Genomic DNA, 6,766 nt, shown 5'->3' on the forward strand with positions numbered 1-6,766 from the left:
ACTAGTTCCGCAATTTAATTTTTTCCTCTGAACTTCCTGGCCTAGGTTTCGTTTTCCTGTCTGATACAAACCCTGTACCTCTCCCATGTCAATCCACTCCTTGCCACTCTCATGATCTTAGTTCAGGACCTTCTCCTGGCTTCCTGCAGTAAGCTGCTAACTGGGTCACTCATTCATTCTTTCAGCATACAAAAGCACCTACTCTGCCAGTGCACCTACTAGATGCTGGAGTTACAATGGTGCACAAAACCAAATGTGGCCTTGGGCTCTTTAATCCATTCCCCACACAGCTATCAGAGTACATTTTCTTAAATTTAAATTTGATCACATCAGGCCCTGGCCTAAAAACTTGGCAGGGGCCATCAGAAGGCAAAATCAAAATACCGTCTTTTCTGGCCCTACTTCCCTTTCCAGCCTTAACTTTCTTGTCTCCTCACCAGCACCCTACCTATGCCAGATCCTGGTAGGGACATAAACACATCTTGCTAATTCACACATATTCATTTTTGCCTGTGCTGTTCTCTCCCAACAGAATTCCCCCCGCCCCCCTGCCAATAGGATGAACTCCTATTCATCCTTCAAAACCCCACCCAGATTTCCCCTGCACTGCTGTCAGATGTCAATGTCATCCCAAGCACTGTTGAGTCTTCCATCCAGCTTTCTTTCATGGCATTGTCCACTCAGCTATGTCCCAGAGGGCAGGGACCATGTCTTATTTAGCTGTGTATCTCCCGTCCCCAGCCCAGTGTCTATTATAAAGGGAGGGCTTACTAAGTGCCAACCAAATAAATGTACTCAAGGGCAGAGGGTTATCCAAAAGGAGGACCTGAAATGAGGAACAGGGCATTTGGGCCAAGGAAAGGGTGTGGGGAATAGGGAACAGAGTTAAGAGTTGAATGTCTAGCCCTAGAAAGAAACAGGATATGGGGGAAAGAAAGCGGCGGGGGGCGGGGGGTGCTGAAGATTTAGGGGCCTCCAGCCTGGATGCCTGGGAGGACAGGCGTCCCCTTGGCATGCAATCAAGATAGCCAAGGGGACAAGTGAGCTAAAATTGTCGTCACTTCATTGCTGGGCTTTTCCTGCTGGCCAAGTCTGGACTGAACTTCCATCAGACTTTTCAGATACTGATTTGAGGAAGCCTGTTGCTTTTTTAAATTTTATTTTATTTATAATTATTTATTTCTGGCTGTGCGGGCTTTTCTATAGTTGCATCAAGTGGGGACTACTCTAGTCGCAATACGCAGGCTCAGTAGTTGCTGCCTGGGCTCTAGATCACAGGTTCAATAGTTGCCCCACAGCATTGGCAGGCAGATTCTTTACCACTGAGCCACGAGGGAAGCCTGCCAGTTGCTCTTTATAGGCTTAAATTGTCTTACCTGTGAGATGGGCTGCTTTTCCTCCCCAGCAAAGTTCTCATGGGAACAAATAGCTGCAAATGTGTGAAAAGTCCTTATGAGTTATCTACCCATACACAGATGTGATGATCAAATATGAGTATGCCTTGATTTTAAACTATGTGCATTTAGTCAACCAATATTCATTATCAGCTTGCCACATGTCAGAGTCAGAAAAGGCCTTTACCATGAAAATCCAAATTGACAGATACAAATATACAAGTAAATAGGATGTGGACTAGGTCATATTCTTCCTGTGTTAAAAGGGTTCTTTGTCTTATAAAAGGGTCTCCCACATGATGCCATTAGCAAGCTCCTTTGGAGCATTTATGGTGTGGTTTGGTAAAATGCAGGTGCCTTGAAAGCAAGATCATGTGTGTGCGGTGTGTGTTCCCTCTGCAGCCTCAGTACAATACTGAGCTGACACCAGAAGGGCACCAGATGACAAGTTGAGCCGGGGGAAAAGAAATTGATTTACCTCCACCTTCTCAGGAAAGCACATATTGCGTTACGTAATATGGGGAAATCTGTATTGATTTTGGGGGATAAAGTTAGGCTACTGATGAGCTCAGGCTTGACTCATTTTCATTCATGCCCAGGTAGGTGCCTGGCAACAGCATTAGCAAGGTTCTGAGTGCTTTTTGCATGCGTGCTCAGTTGTTTAGTTGTGTTAGACTCTTTGTGACCCTATGGATTGACCCTATTGACTTCCCTGGTAGCTCAGACAGTAAAGCTTCTGTCTACAATGCAGGAGACCCAGGTTCGAGCCCTGGGTTGGGAAGATCACCTGGAGAAGGAAATGGCAATCCACTCCAGTACTATTGCCTGGAAAATCCCACGGACAGAGGAGCCTGGTATCCTACAGTCTATGGGGTCGCAAAGAGTTGGACTGAGCAACTTCACTTTCACTATGGATTGTAGCCTGCCAGGTTCCTATGTCCATGGGATTTTCCTGGCAAGAATACTAGAGTGGGTTGCCCTGCCCTCCTGCAGGGTATCTTCCCAACCCAGGGATTGAACCCTCGTCTCTTATTTCTCCTGCATTGGCAGGTGGGTTCTTTACCACTACTGTCACCTGGGAAGCCCTACGCATTCCAAAATGCAGGAAAATTCTCAGAGCAGCCAGGACTCCGGATTCCACCATTTGGCTTCAGGGTACACAGGGCTTTGCAGGCACACATAACATGTGTTATGCTCCCTAACTCCAAATTCTAAACCAGTAAACACACCAAAAGAAAATCAGTCCTGAATATTCATTGGAAGGATTAATGCTGAAGCTGAAACTCCAATACTTTGGCCACCTGATGCGAAGAACCGACTCATTGGAAAAGACCTTGATGCTGGGAAAGATTGAAGGTGGGAGGAGAAGGGGATGACCGAAGATGAGATGGTTGGATGGCATCACTGACTCAATGGGCATGAGTTTGAGCAAGCTCCGAGAGTTGGAGATGGACAGGGAAGCCGGGCGTGCTGTAGTCCATGGGGCCGCAAAGAGTCGGACACGACTGATCAACTGAACTAAACTGAAACACACCAAAAAAAAAACCAGGACATATTTAAGAAAATCAACACTAATATTTACAATAAGGTTCCAAATACTGGGAAAGAGTTGAACATTTACTGAGTTCCTCCCATATGGTAGAACTTTATATCTATTCTCTTGTTTAACATTCAAAATTATCTCATGAACTACATACCACCATTTTCCAGATTCCTAAGAAGGCTCAGAGACGTTGATTAGCTTGTCTAAGGTCACACAGCTGGAAGGTGGCCAGTTAGAATGAGAACCTTCTTCCGGTTGACCTCAAACCTGAATCTTTCAGCTTTATATGCCACCCAAATTCCCAATGAAGAGGAAGATTATCCAAACATTTCTTCCCTTTAATTTTTTTTTAAGTTCAGTAAAAATCTTAACCTTTTAAGAACTTACCCTCCCCCAGCAAACATTTGCATACACAGGCACGCACATACACAGATAGAAAATTAAGATTCATGATAGAGCCTCAAATCTGACTTTGCCTGATGATTTAATCAATTCTAAAGGAGATCAGTCCTGAATATTCATTGGAAGGACTGATGCTGAAGCTGAAGCTCCAATCCTTGGGCCACCTGGTGCAAAGAACTGACTCAATGGAAAAGACCCTGATGCTAGAAAAGATTGAGGGCAGGAGGAGAAGGGGACGACAGAGGATGAGATAGTTGGATGGCATCACCAGCTCGATGGACATCAATTTGAATAAGCTCCAGGAGTTGGTGATGGACAGGGAAGTTTGGGGTGCTGCAGTCCACGGGGTCTCAAAGAGTCAGACATGACTGAGGGACTGAACTTCTAAAAAAAAAATTTATTGAGGTAAACAATAAAGGTGTAAGTACCTATACAATTTGATGACTTTGGAGATAAGTATATGGGGTCGCACAGAGTCAGACACGACTGAAGCGACTTAGCAGCAGCAGCAGCAGCAGCAGCGTATATTGTGAAACCATGACCACTATCTATGCCATTAGCATATCCATCACCTCCAAAAGTTTCTTCCTACATCTTTTTTTTTTTAAATGATTAATTTTAAGAGCACAGGAAGCCTTAGATCCTCACGTGCCTCCCCCTGACGTCTGTGGGGGCCTGGATGGATGTGAAAATGAGAGTCTGTGATCTGATGTCCCTTCTCTGCCTGCTCCCTCTGCCCCAGCTCCTGTCCTCCCCCCGTAGGGTCTGCAGGACACGCCCCAGCCGTACCAACATCCACATATGTGGTTCTGCCCTTAGTCTTTTGTTGACCACCCACAGTTCTGGAGGTACATACAACAGATCTTGTTGAGAAAACAGACCCAGGAAAGAGACTCTTGGACCCAAGAAGCAGGTTTGGGGCATTGGAGCAGAGGATTCCCCCCTTCTGGTACGTGGAATTTGGTCTAGGCCAGCAGGTGCAGGCGCTATATAAGGCACACCCCCTTTGTCATGTGGGGATGGATGCAGCTGGCAGAAGGCCAGGGCAGGGTCTCATCCCCTGGGGTCTAAGAGAGAGGCACTGGTCCCAGTGACGGATTCCTGGGAGCTCTACAAAGACTTTCTCTCCCACCTCCTCACATACTCACTGTTGCCTCTGGCCTAAATTTAAAAGGCTCTTCCAGGAACTTCCCGGGTGGTCCAGTGGTTAAGAATCCGCCTTGCAATATAAAGGACATAGGTTTGATCCCTGGTTGGGAACAAAGATCCCACCTGTCAAGGAACACCTCAGCCCACACACCACAACTACGAAGCCCGCGTGCTACAACTAGAGAGTCCATGTGCCGTGGCAAAAGGTCCCACATAACACAGCGAAGACTGCATGTGCTGCAGCTGAGACCCACGCACACAAGTAAGCAAACAGATATTTAAATGCTCTTCCAATGACCTGATCTATAATTAGCATTATCCCTGAGCGTCAGGAATGAGCCTGAGTGGAAAAGGCAGAACAAACAGAAATATAAGCAAATGACTGCAGTCCAGTGCAGAAGGGAGTCTGTCAGGGAGAGGCAGGAAGGATCAGGGCAGACTTCACAGAAGAGGCAGCCTCAGAAGACCACACGTGCTATGTGCATGCTGCGTGCTAAGTCACTTCAGTTGTCCCCGACTCTGTGACTCCATGCACTGTATGTAGCCCGCCAAGCTCCTCTGTCCATGGGATTCTCCAGGCAAGAATACTGGAGTGGATTGCCATTTCCTACTCCAGGGGATCTTCCCAACCCAGGGATCAAACCTCTGTCTCCTATGTCTCCTGCATTGCAGGTGAATTCTTTACCACTGAGCCACGAGGGAAGACTGCTAGCAATCTATTACTTGTCTCCACGGGCGACCTCTCCAGGGTTTAAATGCAGTTGTCAGGGTGATGGACTGGAAGTTTCCTGGATCCCGGGATAAGCACAGCTCCACAACTGCCTTAGATGGAACAGAGAAACACCCCTTACTTTCTTCTGAGTTGTCTGCTGCACCTTTCATCTGTGTCAGGCTCAGGGCTGCTTTGGCCAATCACATGCAACAGAAGTGCCACTCTGAGGCCTCCACGGTTGTGTCATAAAAGGCCATGCTGCTCGTCCTTTTCTGCAGGACACTTGCAGTTGGAACCCGGTGGCGCTAGTGGTAAAGAACCTGCCTGCCAGTGTAGGAGACATTAGAGACCCTGGGTCAGGAAGAGCTCCTGGAGAAGGAAATAGCAACCCACTCCAGTTTTCTTGCCTGGAGAATCCCATGGACAGAGGAGCCTGGAGGGTTACAGACCATGGGGTCCCACAGGGTCGAACACAACCAAAGCGACTGAGCACACGCACACATGGCCAGCTAAGAAGTCCGTCTGCCCTGAGGACACTGTGCTGGAGAAGCCACAGGTAGACCCTCCAGGTGAAAGACCCAGCTGAGCCTGCCCGGCAGCCATCTGAGCCCAGACAGGTGAAGCCATATTGGGAGCGAATCCTCCAACCTGAGCCACCTGCTTCTTCCCAGCTGAGGCCCCAGACACCTCGGTGCGGACAAGAGCCACCCTTACCTTGGCTGTCCTGAACTCCTGACCCACAGAACCGTATCCCCTCTAAGTTTTAGGGTGGTCTTGTTACACAGCAATGGATGACCAGAGTAACATTCTGAAACCGTTCTGGATAAATACGGAGGTCTGACAGACAGGACCTCACCAGCCCATAGGACACCTCCAGATGCTAAGAAACACAGCTGCATCCTCTGAAGGTGGACCCCCCCCCCCCCTCCAACGCCTGGCACAGGGCTTGGCCTGCAGAATCCAGGCTGGATCTCACAGCCAGGTAGCTCTGCTGACCAGAGACACTTTCTTCTCTTCTGCTGGCATCCACATGAGCCGAGCTGACAGGAAGGAAGGCATTTTCTCAAAACTCAGATAATTGCCCCATAGTCTCCTTGAGCATCTCCCAGGATTTGGGGAAGCCCCCTGTCCTCAGACCTTGCTAGCTCTGCCTCACAGTGAGTCATCTCAACATGTAAAAATTCATCACACATACACACGCCTCCTTTGGGCTGCCTTTTCCCTTTTCTCATTAAAAAAAAAAACAACAAAAAAAACTCTACCCTACCCTGATCTGATCTGAGATCTTCAGGCTATCTTGAGGTAATTCATCTTGCCTCTTCAAACACTCTCCCCCACTCTGGTGGCAGCCAGCCAAGCCCATCTCCCTTCATTCTCAAAGGAAGCCTGGCCCCGAGCAGAGGACTGTTTGGTTTCTGAGATTTTCATTAAAAAAAAAAAAAAAAAAGCCTCTTCTGCAGCGTTTCTGAGGAAGGCTGCAGGCAAGCACTGAAGGCTGGAGGAAGCGGGGTGCAGATCACATTGGGTCACGGGGACTGCAGGGGTTGGGAATGCTATTTCAGCCCT

Source organism: Bos indicus x Bos taurus, chromosome 14, assembly GCF_003369695.1.
Source record: "Bos indicus x Bos taurus breed Angus x Brahman F1 hybrid chromosome 14, Bos_hybrid_MaternalHap_v2.0, whole genome shotgun sequence".
Lineage (NCBI taxonomy): Eukaryota > Metazoa > Chordata > Mammalia > Artiodactyla > Bovidae > Bos > Bos indicus x Bos taurus.